Genomic DNA, 13457 nt, shown 5'->3' on the forward strand with positions numbered 1-13457 from the left:
GTAAACAAACGTAGTTCCGACAACTCTAAACGTTACCGGCACACTGCGGACCAGTCAAAAATAAGAACTCTACTCCACGGACTTGAAGCACTGATTCAAATTCAATAATCACATGCGCAATAGAAAACCAACTTTGAACACTACACTCTGGATGTGCGCAATGCCTTAGACTCAAATAACACATGTGCAAGGTTTTGGGGAAAACATTAGTTTGAGCGAGCTTTTCGGCACTTCACAGTTCAGCTGAGGCGGCTGACTCAGCGTTTTGCGGTTTCCGGGTCCGCGGCGGTTCACTCGAGGAGCAGCCGATGTGTCAGGGATTGGTTCCAAGTCCTGTGCCTTTGCGTTGGAGAGAAGCAGCAGTGGAGCTGCGGAGGAGTCGAAGGGCGGCAGTATACGGCCCTCTCAGAGGCAGAGGGGGGAGCAGTGGAGGAACAGAAAAACGGTGCGGTAAGGGGGCTGTGCGGGGGGCTGCTACCTTAGATGCCCGGGGGGCTGGTATTGACATCAATAATGGCAATGGCACAGAGTCAGCTACGGCTGTAAGCTCTGCTCAATCTACCTTAACAGAGCTCAGATCCTGCCCCGATTTTGCTCCGAAGTTGGAAGTAATTAAGAGCAAACTATACGCTATCACCGATATTGTGCAAGCTCAGAAGAGCAGGAAGATACAGGACACGAGGGAGTCCTCAAGAAAAAAGGGAGGTCTCCAGCGGAACTCTGGGGAAGCGAAGGGGTAAAAGTAGAAAGCAGGGGAGAAACCTGGTGACAAATAAGGACGCAGTTAAAGATTCTGAATCTGAGTACGAGCCAGGGGGGGAGTCAGGGGGGGAGCCAGAGTTTGAGACTGGGCCCGGGCTGGATTCAGTATTGGCACTAGGGGGCAAAACTCTGGGAGAGGCAGGAGAAACAAGGATTTCTATACCTCAGGCTGCTAATATAATAGAAGAAGGGTCCAGTATTAATATCACCACAAAAGAGCTGCCACTAAAGCAATGGCAGAAAAATAGTAAACCCAGAATCGCAGGTACAAAAGCTACACTGATAACACCCTCTTTAAAATCTTATTTTAAGGTCCTGCCTCAGGTTTTGAATATTACTCAGGAATTGCAGGGTCCAGCTGTTGTTCACAGCAAGAGCATAAGCACCCCTGCCATTACCACTGCCCCCGGGGGGTGGTGATGGACGGAGCATCTGAATCAATCAAACACTCACACCCAGTCAAAAGATCTGGGTTTAATCCACCACCGTTCTTTAGCCCACTCTGCCACCCCACTTCAGACATGGCTATATGCAAATCAGTCTGACCCAGTGCCTCATGCACCATCAGGATTCAAGCAAGCCGGGCCGAAGACGGCTGAAATGCCAGAAACAGGTCCCCGGAAGCTTGTTTCCTTCCCAGTGAAAGAATTGGCTTGGTAGTTTGGTTTGCCCTGTTCCCATGATGCACTGGGCCAGGGACAGACTAATTTGCATATAGCCAGGTTCTGAGCTGGGATGGTGCAGTGAGCTAAAAAACGGTGTTGGATTAAGCCCTGATCTCTTGACTGGGTGAGAGTATTCTGCTTAATTCAGAAACTCTGTCCATCACCACCCCCTGTTGTTTAATTATTTTGTCCACCATAAGCGTGGAAGGGTATACTCAGACGTGAGTCCCTTGCTCATTGCACCATCAGGATTCAAGCAAGCCGGGCCGAAGACGGCTGAAATGCCAGAAACCGGTCCCCGGAAGCTTGTTTCCTTCCCAGTGAAAGAATTGGCGTGGTAGTTTGGTTTGCCCTGTTCCCATGATGCACTGGGCCAGGGACAGACTAATTTGCATATAGCCAGGTTCTGAGCTGGGATGGTGCAGTGAGCTAAAAAACGGTGTTGGATTAAGCCCTGATCTCTTGACTGGGTGAGAGTATTCTGCTTAATTCAGAAACTCTGTCCATCACCACCCCCTGTTGTTTAATTATTTTGTCCACCATAAGCGTGGAAGGGTATACTCAGACGTGAGTCACTTGCTCATTGCACCATCAGGATTCAAGCAAGCCGGGCCGAAGACGGCTGAAATGCCAGAAACCGGTCCCCGGAAGCTTGTTTACTTCCCAGTGAAAGAATTGGCTTGGTAGTTTGGTTTGCCCTTTTCCCATGATGCACTGGGCCAGGGACAGACTAATTGGCATATAGCCAGGTTCTGAGCTGGGATGGTGCAGTGAGCTAAAAAACGGTGTTGGATTAAGCCCTGATCTCTTGACTGGGTGAGAGTATTCTGCTTAATTCAGAAACTCTGTCCATCACCACCCCCTGTTGTTTAATTATCATGGGAACAATCCAGCCCGAACTGCCAAGCCATGTCTTCTCTGGACCGGAAACAAGCTTCCGGGGACCGGATTCTGGCATTCCAGCCGTCTTCAGCCCGGCTTGCTTGAATCCAGTGGCAAAGTGAGCAAGGGACTCACGTCTGAGCATACCCTGCCACACTTATGGCGGCCAAAAGCGGTACAAAAGGGGGTGGTGATTACCACTGCCCCCATCACATCTCGCAGCAGCGAATCTTGCACAGCAGCAGAAATAATGGAGCAGAAAAATATGATGACGGCAGAAACATTAGAACAACCAGCAATTACAGTGGCACCAATAGACTCGGCGTTTGCTGATTCAGTGGGGCCAGATCCTGCAAATAACATTAGCGCGTCAGAGTTATTCTCTGGGAATACCAGCGAAGGTTCCCTCCAGGACATACTTATCGCTATGAGGAGCGAAATCAAAAGTGGTTTTGCAGATTCAAAAAAGAGCTTTGCAGAGTCAAGACAAAACCAATCTGAGATTCGGGCAATGTGTGAGACTCTAGAGACGAAAGTGGATGGCTCTTTGAGAGGACGGGCAGTCTTGAGGACACCGTAGGAGAGCTCAAGGCTAAATTAGAGCACGCAGAAATAAAAATCCAGACACTGCGGAGACAAGGGGAAGCAGTAAAAGACAGAGTTGAGTCCTTGGAAAATTATTCTAGGAGGAACAACCTTAGGCTTTTAAAAATCCCAGAAGGGAAGGAGGGGAGTGAAATTAAACAATACGTTGTCAGCCTTCTTAGAGACACCCTCAATCTAGAAGAGTCAACAGCAGAGTTACAACTGGATATACAGAGGATACATCGCGACCCTTTCCGGCTGAATCCAGGGAGGACTAAGCCTTGTGAATTTTCTACCTTACGCAACACATGGAGAAGATCCTAAATCTTGCACTAAAAGCTAAGACATTGAAGGCCCCTGACTTCTCCTTCGAAGTTAGATCATATCTGTCAAAAACCACATTAGAAAGACAGTGGGAGCTCGGGCAGCGATAGGAGAAGATCAGGGCTCTGGGAGCCACAGTGCAGAAGAGATTCCCTACCTTTCTAAAAATAATGTTCAACAATAAAATGTATAACATTAAGACTCCTCTTGAAGTGGACGAGTTGCTAGTTTCCATTAGTGAGTTTACTCAAACGCCTTCTTGACACCTCGTCTCACTCGTCTCATTCAAGGGTTGGTTTTTGATTTTACACCCTTGTCTGGTCCCTTCTCTTTTTCACTTTTTTTTTTTCTTCACACTACTGTAGGTCGTTTCCCTAGTAGATACACCTGCTTATAATATAGTCTAAATAACAGATAACAGCAGGTCTAAGAAGTATACGTATTGGATTGTACTGAGTACATGAAATCAGGGATAGATAACAATCAGTAAACAATCAGTAAAAAAAAAGGGGGATGAAAATGAAAAAGGAAAAAAAATGTATAAAATATAAAACAAGCACTTGCGTTGCCAATAGGTTTCGCATTTGGAAAGTTGGAGCTATTGGTTTTGTAAATGACATTTTATATTTATATATTGTTATTGACAATGCCAATAACGATATATAAATATAAAATGTCATTTACAAAACCAATAGCTCCAACTTTCCAAATGCGAAACCTATTGGCAACGCCAGTGCTTGTTGGAGTTACATCTGGTGGAGGAGATGGGGAGAAAAATCTATCCCAAACATGGTGGCCAGAAAGTTGAGGAGTAATAGATTTGACAGAGTCATCGTCCAACTCGGAGCCCTGCATAGCCTCCCAAATCATGGCTACAATCTATAAAGCCTGATGCCGCTCCCTAATGACTTGCTTCAGATCCAGAAAGTTTTCACAGCGAGAGAGAGGGCGAGAGGGAGGGCGAGAGAAGGCAGCTTATGGTTTGCCGTACCACCCCAGGGGGTCGGACTAACATTACACTGTCCCAAGGAGTAGAGCCAGTCCCTAGCATCATCAGGAGAGTAAAAAAAAAAAAAGGACAGTCGCAACCCTTAGACACGCTGTGAATAAAAGGGAGCACCGGTTATTGAATTCACGCAGGTGACATGCCACAGCAAGGATGCAGTTTCTGTGCCTCTGTACCGCTACGCTGTAATCCGGAGAAAACATTACACAAGTGTTTTCAACTGTTAACTTAAATGTTGTGTAGTATATAATCCCCATCTCGGTAGAGGAGGAACCAGACCAGGAATCGTTTGGGACGAGATCCAGGTGGAAGTCATTGCATCGGGACACAATGAGTGCGCTCTACTGAGAAGAACTGTGAAAAAGCTCCCCGTACCCAGCACTCCACATAAGTATCCACACCAGTAACTGCATCAGACCCCTCCACCCCTTCTGGAAGGCCAATGATTTAAATATTGCTCCGATGTGAGCAGCCTTCCGCACAGCGATCGAGGATATGTACCCACTTTGCCAATGTTCATAGAGAGGACCATGAGGGACTGCTCGTTCGCGTGGACCTTTATCAGCTAACTTTCAAGGGTCTGTGTGTAGCAGTGCAAGAGCTGCCATCAGTGTCCATCTTACTTTCCAAAGATGCTGGTGTGCTTTCCAGTGAGGCTACAATCCGCTCAACCACCGCCAGCATCTTGTCTAGCTTGCCCACAAAAGATGAAGGATGACAGGGTTGCTCCAGTGCATCCACGCCACTGACCACCTGTTAAGGAATTGTGGAGGAGCGCAGAGATGAGCCTTGAGTACTGTTACATATGCCACCCATGTCGAATGACATCTTAAGTACTTGCTTAAGAGGAGAACAGTATTTCGCAATCAGGGCCCGCTTACCAGCACCTCAGTGATCCATCCAGTGCAGCACCACGAGCAGCCCCATTTTTGTAGTAGAATCCTATCCAGGCGATAAACTCAAGATGTGAAAGCAGCAGGGTGGCAGCTCTAATGCCAGGTTGCCCCACAGGTAGAGCAGCCAGACCGCAGCGTCGCAAGGTAATGAGACTAGGTACTAGTGAAAGGTCTGAGCAGGTGTCCGCCAACAGAGATGCAATCAACACTTGAAGGACCCGCTTGGCAGCGCTCTCGAGCTGTCCTATGCACAGCAGCATGAGCAGCCCTGTATCCATAAGTGAGAACAGTCTGGATCAGGAGGTAGACTCAAGAGCATCCCACAACACAGTTAAAATGCATTCAATTGTTCCCTAGCCTGAGAGAGACCATGTCCTTAATAAGAAGGTGTAGGTCACTGAGGGGTCCAATTAAGGTAGAGCTCGGCATGAAGACGCTGGAATCTAGATGCTCAGGCTAGTCGAAGGTGGGAGTAGGGGTATTTGGCTACTGCTGCTCCAACTGGATCAGGGATGCCCAAGGCAGCGGTATCCACATGAAGGCACTGGTCACTGCCACCCAGCAGCAACAGAGCAGGCAAACGGAGACCTGCAGCACGGCCTGACTAACACTACCTTTCCAGCCCAGCAATCATGTACACCGGCCACCATACTCCTAATGGGCTAACCTCTTGGCCTCTCAATTTCTATGTAAAAAGCCTTCCAAGTACTCAGCAAGTTCATCCTTTACCTCTTATCTGATTATTAAGGGAATTCAAATCCTGCCGCCCAGATTATGATCTCGATTTATGTGCCTTTTTGATTTTCTCCACAAACTCAGTAAGTTTGCGCCTGGACTCCTTAAACTTAACCACAGCTATACTGATGATCCTCCCTCTAATAAAGGCTTTAAAGGTGTACCAGTATGTGCAGAGGAGCTGAGCCAATATTCACTTCGAAGAAAACAAATGCGTCTTGCTTTTGCTGAGTGATCACCATATGACTGAGCAATAGTGTTGTATCTAGAGGCCATCTAGGAGGAACAAATCCCTTCGTCAAACCGGACTGCAGAGTGAAAAAACAAATGTTCAGAGAAATGTCTCACCTCATTCACTCTACTAGAGAAGTGACCATATTACTTATTGTAAAGGTGAAGATGTATTACTGCCAGTCCTTTGTCTCCACATATCACATAAACCCTGATCCTTCATCATCTGCCTCACTAACGCAGACATCTTTGGAGAATTAGCCGTTTTCCTTATAGTAGATTTATCAAGTAGAAGATCCAAATTCGCATTAAAGTCTCCCACTATAATTGTATGTTCTACTACCTGCATCAATTGTCAATAAAATGCCTGAAGAGGTCCTGTATCATCAATGTTATGGCCACAAAAGCATGCAATTGCATACCATTAGCTGTATACCTGAATTTTTACTATCAACCATCTCCCGCAACGGTCCACCTTTTAATTTAGAGCATGCAGAGATATTGATCAAAATAACCACCCCTTCATGCAACGTGACTGGTCAGTACATACTTGATCCATTTCTACCCCCTATTTCCTCAAAATCCTTCAATAAATGAGTCTCCTGAAGTATAACTACCCTCAGAGTCTGATTGTTTCAAGTATTCAAAGATCTTCCTTCTTTTATGCTTTACCCTAAGACTTCACGTTCCATGACAAAAATCTCAGGTGTAACTATTAGGGCCCATCATTTTTTTCTGAGTTTTCTTAGGTCTCCAAAATCCAAGGGGGGTTCCCAGTTGGAATCACTTCCACCAGACCTACCTTTGTCTTGTGTCAATACTTGCTGCAAACAAGGACCTTTTTCCACTCCCCCCCCCTAATGCTTCTTACTCAGTGCCTCCACCATCGAACAGTATTCACCTGTGACAATCTACCACCCAACACCCCTTGGTAAGCCCCTCCTATCATTTCGATTAGTTTGCTTTACCTTTTGGGCCCATCCTCAGGTGCCAGCATCACTTCGTATGTGCCTTGATCGGTTTAATTAGGTTCTCCTCCGCCCCAGAATCCCTCAAGTTGTGCATGCATAACTTTAAAGGTTATGTAGTGTGTGTGTGGAGGGGGCACGTAGTGCTTTGGTATGTGCGTTATGTGATGCTTGGTGTGGGTCATGTCGTATTTGGTATGTGCTATTTGGTGATTGGTGTGTGGCTCTTTATGGCTGTTTGGTGTGCGTGCGTTGCATGCGTTATGTGCTGCGTGTGCATATCCATGTTCTAGGCATTCCTATAGAGCACAATATCCCCTCAAAACACCTTCACAGTCTTATCTCGAGCAGCCAGCAAGATAAACTGCAATAAAAAGTGCAACTACAAATCTATGACTGCCATTCATACAGCAATCAGCTCAGTCCCCAATGGACGTAATTGGGTATGCAGATGCCTTCCCATCACTGATTAATTAGCGCGGCTTTCGGTCCTCCCATCAATCTTGTGAAAACCACTGTGACTGATCTGCGCGCGCTTGGAGCTGAAAATCACTTTGCCAGCAGCATACCTATAATACTCGGCGGTTCAAACAACCACCAAGCCAACCCTCTCCGGTGGCCGCCGCCTCTGCACTTTTCTTATGTTGCACATTTTCCGAGCGCGGTTGAACACAAAAGAACGGGCCTCCACGAGCAGCAGCCACTACACGGAAGCAAAATAAAGCACCGTGTCTGCGCCCCGAAGGGCATTTCCACACGGAAATCTTTGATCAAAGTCAGCGAGGTACTTTCGAAGGTCTCGTCTTCGACAAAAGCTAGTGCTTCAAGGATCACTCGTGTCAAATTAATATTTTGCTGCGACTAAAAAACAGCTACTCCACTAAATCACTTGAGAACGCGAATCACAAGAGCTGTCCGTGTTCACATCCAGCGCTGACAGGCTGCAACAGCACCTTCCCCAGCGCCGTACAAGCTAAACAAAAAACAGGATGCGGCTGCCTTTGTTTGTCATTGTGTACCTAATAGTCAGACAGGGACTTTCGCTGCCCATGAAATGGTTTATCTTTCTGTATTTGATTTGTCAGTCCTGAAGGACAAAGCCCAAAACGCCAGCAAAATAATAACGAGGCATCGAACACGGACAGTGGGCGGGCGGGAGGGAGGAGGCACGGACAGTGGGCGGGCGGGAGAGAGACGGCTAAAAAAACAAGGCCAAGGGAGAGAGGGAGGGCGAGCACAGGGGAATGAATGGACGGGGGGTGGGATGGGAGTGCTGTAGGGATTCGGGGGCGTGTTTTCCGTGCTCTCCCCTTCCCATTGGCTGGAAGGTAAAATTCCAGCCAATGGGAAGAGGAGAGGGCGGTACTTAAAAAAAGACATGGAAACGCCCCCGAATCGCGTTTTGACTGGGAATGACTGATTGACAATACTGTCTTCCAATGGCTAGCCTCCATTTATGGAGCTAGCCAATGGAAGAAGGGGCGGATTCAAGTCCCCCATATAGTAAACAATAGCTTTCGACTGGGAGGGGCACTGCTTCGCCAAGGTCGAAACCTAAAAATATATATATAAAAAGGGGGAGGTAAAGTGTGAAATAACAGCAGTGTGAAAAGACAAGAGAACATAATATAGAACACAATATGAAATAAAGTAGCAATATATTCCCTAATCAACTAAGATACCAACAAAAAAATCATTTTTTAGGAACAAACCTGGTTTTTTCCACTTTTTTTCTCCTCTATATACTGTCTGGCCTTTCTGGCCTTTTTGGCGCATAACTTCCGCCAGCTACACAAAGTTGATTTCTATCCTCAAATCGGCCAATATCGTCCTTATAAGGTAGATGGGGCTATGGTTGGACATATATCGCTGACGACAAACTGGCAAGTCATCTAGCCAGAGTAAGTTGGGGGGGGGGGGGGGAGGGGGGGGGCGGTTTCCAGGGGATGGGGGGTTAAGGAGGGAGAAAGCATTAAAAAGTCCTTATAAGCAATTTTTTATTCTTATGAATTTTGTTGATTCCAGGAACTATTCTGTATACCGATCTGACAACATAATCCATACTAGTCAGGAAATGGTAGGGAAAAACGTAGGGTCTCCACAGAAAGGTAGGCCAGGAGATGGGAGTTTGGTCGTTAATGATAGATGAGGGAGATTAAGTTTCTATCCTGGAATGTTAATGGCCTGCGCGTGAGAGGAAGGAGACATAAAATTATGCAATACCTTAGAGATTCCCCCGCGCAGGTCATAATAATCCAGGAGACACATCTATTGAAACAAGAGATCACGGACATAATGAAAAGATTGAAATGGGTGGACAAATTTCTTAGCACAGATCACAATGCCAATATTCGCGGAATTACCATTATTTTTAAAAAGAAAGCAAAAGCTCAGATTGCGGTAGATGGTTGATAGCCAACGTCCAGCTTGACAGGAAAGGGTATACTCTGGTGGGGTACTATGGCCCCAACCAGGATGATCCTTCCCACCTTGACACAATACAGAACCACTTGATCACGACTCAGAATCCTATAATATGGATGGGAGATTTCAATCTGGTCCTGGACCCAAAATTGGATAAATCCCCCACTCTAGAGCAGCAACACACAGTAAAGCGAGGGCTACTCTTCTGACCTGTATGTCGAACTTGGGGTTGGCGGATTTTTGGAGGGAGAGAGCTGGGAATACTTTGGGGGTTTCGCTTCATAACTATAAATATAAACATAAATCTCGCATTGATTATGCCATATTCAGCTTCACCCTCAAAGACGCTATAAAGAGCTTGGTCTACCTTCCCTCGCATATGTCTGATCACTCGGCTATTCTCTTTTCTATCACATTAGGTCAGAATGTTTCTCATGCCTCATGGTCCTTTGATCGTACCATTCTTCTGGAAGAAGAAGAGAGAGAACATCTTATAACTGAATCCGCTGCTTTTTTGGAGTGCAATCTAAATTCTGCCCCCTTGGTCTGTGTGTGGGAGACGTGGAAGGCATATTTGAGGGGATGTATCACCAATCGTGCCTCCTTTAGAAAAAAGAAATATAGAGAGGAGGTATCAAAAATAGAGCGAGATCTGGCTCTCATAGATTCGGATGACCCTATATCCCCGGAGAATTCGGAAAGAAGGGGTGAGCTAAAAAACAAATTAGATGCTATATTGCAGGAGAGAGGAATAAAAGGTGGCAGGCCAGTAAGCTTTCCCACTTCAAATATGGTGAGGCTGCGGGCAAGTTGCTTGCTTGGAAAATTAAAGCAGGCCAGGCTAGAAACTATATTAAAGAAGTGAGGGTAGAGGGCGAAACCAATAATAGAAATACAGACTTAGAAATAGGGGAAGCCTTTCTGGACTTTTTTCAGAATATATACACAGAAGAAATCAGAGTAAATGCTGAGGAGAGAGATACGTGGTGGAGAAGGTGAGCCTCCCAAAGCTGACTAAGCGACAGAGTGAACATCTGGATAAAGAAATAACAGAGGTAGAAGTCGCAAGAGCTATTCCCGGCAAATTGTATCGAGTACTAGACTTAACTATCATTCCAGTCTTAACGAACTTGTTTAATAACATCTTAATCAGGGGCGCGACATCCCCTAGTTCCTGGGGCGAGGCAAATATTGCCCTAGTTCCAAAATCAGGGAAGGATCCAGTGGATTGCGGATCTTATCGTCCGATCTCGCTTCTTAACAATGATTATAAGATCTTTGCAGCAATTTTGGCTGCATGTCTGGGAAGCGAGATCTGTAGGATCATCCATCAGGACCAAAAGGGCTTTATTAGAGGTCGCCAGTTGGCCGATCTAACCTATGATCTGGTCGGGGCAATAGATATCGCCTCAACCTTTGCCTTGCCTCTTGCGATTATGACACTCGATGCAACGAAGGCATTCGATAGGGTCGATTGGCCCTATCTAGCTGCAGTAATGGAAAAATTCCAATTTGGTCCCAAATTCTGTAGAGTAATCAGCTTGCTTTACAAAGACCCAAGAGCTAGCCTCTTGATTGATGGCACCCGCACGGAACCTTTTGAAATCCGTAGGGGGACAAGACAGGGGTGCCCTCTCTCCCCCCTCCTGTTCAACATTTATGTTGAACCCTTTGTCAGACCCTTAGAAATGACAACAACATTCTGCCTTTTTCCTTCTTTGGCTGGGAGAAAAAGGTCGGGTTGTATGCGGACAACATTCTTATATATACAACCGATCCCGACCAGGCATTTCCTATGGTCATAAAAAGGGCTGAGGAATTTGGAAAGGTTTCAGGTTACGAAATAAATGCTGGGAAAACCGATCTTATGGCTTGGAATATCGCAAACTTTCAACTCTTGGTGAAACCTTCAATCCGCTATCTGGGAATTAGAATTACAAACGATATAAATATTTTGGCTCAGATTAATCTAGATTGGATTTTCCGCGAATCTAAGGCACTGATGAAAGAATGGTCCTTTCTCCTTCCTACTATCTATGGGAGAACGAGCCTAGTGAAAATGACTATTCTTCCAATATAGACATTTATATTTAACACCAGCTAACATGCTGCTGTACCCCATGTGGAAAAGCAATCTGCTTTGCTTCATTGAAGCGAGAGCAGGCATTGAAGCGAGAGCAGGTTTCCCTGCTCTCACTTCAATGAAGCAAAGCAGTTTGCAATGACAGGGTGGGAGCCGCGAGGCTCCCGCCCTGTCATTGCAAACAGCAGTGTCCCGGGGATGGGTACTCCGGGACATTGCAGGAGCCGGCCCTGGGGGGTGGCGGTCCCCAGGGCCATGACAAGGCTCCAGGAGGGGGGCAGCGCGGCCCCCTCCCAACATCTTCAAAGCCCCGGGGAGGTAGTGGTCCCCGGGGCTTGGGGGTCCGTCATGGTCCCCCACATTTTTATATTTTGAGCCCCGGGGAGGTCGCGGTCACAGGGGTGTATTTTTCAATCAAAAGGAAGCCCAGGGGGGGGGGCGTGGGGGGGGAATGGCAGTCCCCCGGGCTGCGGGGGCCGTGAGCCCTCGCAAATGTTTTAGATAAGCCCCAGGGGTGGCAGTCCCCGGGGCTTGGGGGGGCTTTTGAGCCGCCCAACCATTTATTTTACAAGCCCCGGGAGGTGGCGGTCCGCGGGGCCCCTCTGGGCCCCCCATTAAAATATGCACCTTGGCCCCCCGGGAGGCCGCGCTATGTTTTTTTTTTCGCTGCGGGATGCGCAGATCCTCCGCGTATCCAGTGATTAAAAAAAAAAATACAAATGTTTTAGCCCTGGGGGTCTGTGTGGGACCCCTGAGCAGGCCAAGGGGTCAGAGTGTTTCTACCCTGCCCCTTTGCGTGCTTTTCAAGTTTCTTTCCACTGCTTTCTTGTTGCACAAGATGGCTCACAACACTTCCTGGTTTGGAGTGTTAACAGCCAATTAGCATACAGCTTGTACTCAGCACGGTGCGAGATTTCTGCGCGGCCATTGATATCATTATGATTTTCTTTTGATTTTCTCAGGAACTACTGAACGGATTTACACCATTTAACCAAAAGGCATGACTCTGAACCAAACCTTTTTGCCAAATTTGGTGTAATTCCATTCAGCATTTCGGGCTGTAGCTGCGATTAAAGGTTGTTATAGAAAATTGCATGGGGAAAACACTTTTTGGGTCCCTCTTTTTTCTCGGCTCCCGTTTGACGAATCTCCCCGAGACTTTCAGGATAGGAGCGGACCAGAGCGCTCCACCAGTTTTAACAATTTCGCGGAGATTCTTCAACCGGCGTCAAAGTTATTCCAAATAGAATGTTGCGGATTTCCTATGGATAATAGGTCCTAACTATAACTACCTACTGGCGACCGCCAGTAGGTAATATATATATATATATATATATATATATATATATATATATATATATATATATATATATATATTTTTTTTTTGTCATCACTTTACTGCACTAGCACTTTAGTATTTTTCAAACATAGAGGTTTGCTACTGTTGTTTGTTCTAGTACTAGCACTTTAGGCTATTTCTTCATTCAGTGGCAATTTTGTAAATAGAAACTTTTTATCATGTAAAGTTTTTATGCTTACTTTAAATTGCCATTTGTATTCTATACATGTATGAATCAATTGATACTATATTCTATGCATTTTTTAATGTTTATCCCAACAGGTTTATTTGAGACGTTTTTAGCCTATTAATGTGCAATAATTATTGATTTGTTTTTCTTTTTGATTATTACAATGTGTTACCACCCACTTGGGTTTTATCACATTTCAATTATGTTTTAAGCAAAAATTGAAAGGTTCAGGTATTATTACAATTTAAAAAAATTCCTTGAAGTCTATTATAATTTTCAAATGTAACTAATATCCATGATGCAATATTTATCATGTATAGTTTATAACTTGTGTCAATAATTCTAGCATTTTTTACCGTAGGCTCTT

At 45.8% G+C, this 13457-nt stretch overlaps 1 long non-coding RNA gene across 1 annotated transcript in view; it reads left to right on the top strand.

The window, feature by feature from the left end:
• The first annotated feature begins 317 nt into the window (after positions 1-317).
• The window catches only part of LOC147701575 (uncharacterized), a 31333-nt gene continuing 18193 nt past the window's right edge, over positions 318-13457 (top strand). Inside the window, exon 1 of the long non-coding RNA XR_015297191.1 lies at positions 318-445. This is a non-coding gene — a long non-coding RNA (uncharacterized LOC147701575). The remainder of the gene's footprint in view (positions 446-13457) is intronic.

The sequence above is a fragment of the Lissotriton vulgaris genome, chromosome 7, assembly GCF_964263255.1.
Source record: "Lissotriton vulgaris chromosome 7, aLisVul1.2, whole genome shotgun sequence".
NCBI classification, from domain to species: Eukaryota; Metazoa; Chordata; class Amphibia; order Caudata; family Salamandridae; genus Lissotriton; species Lissotriton vulgaris.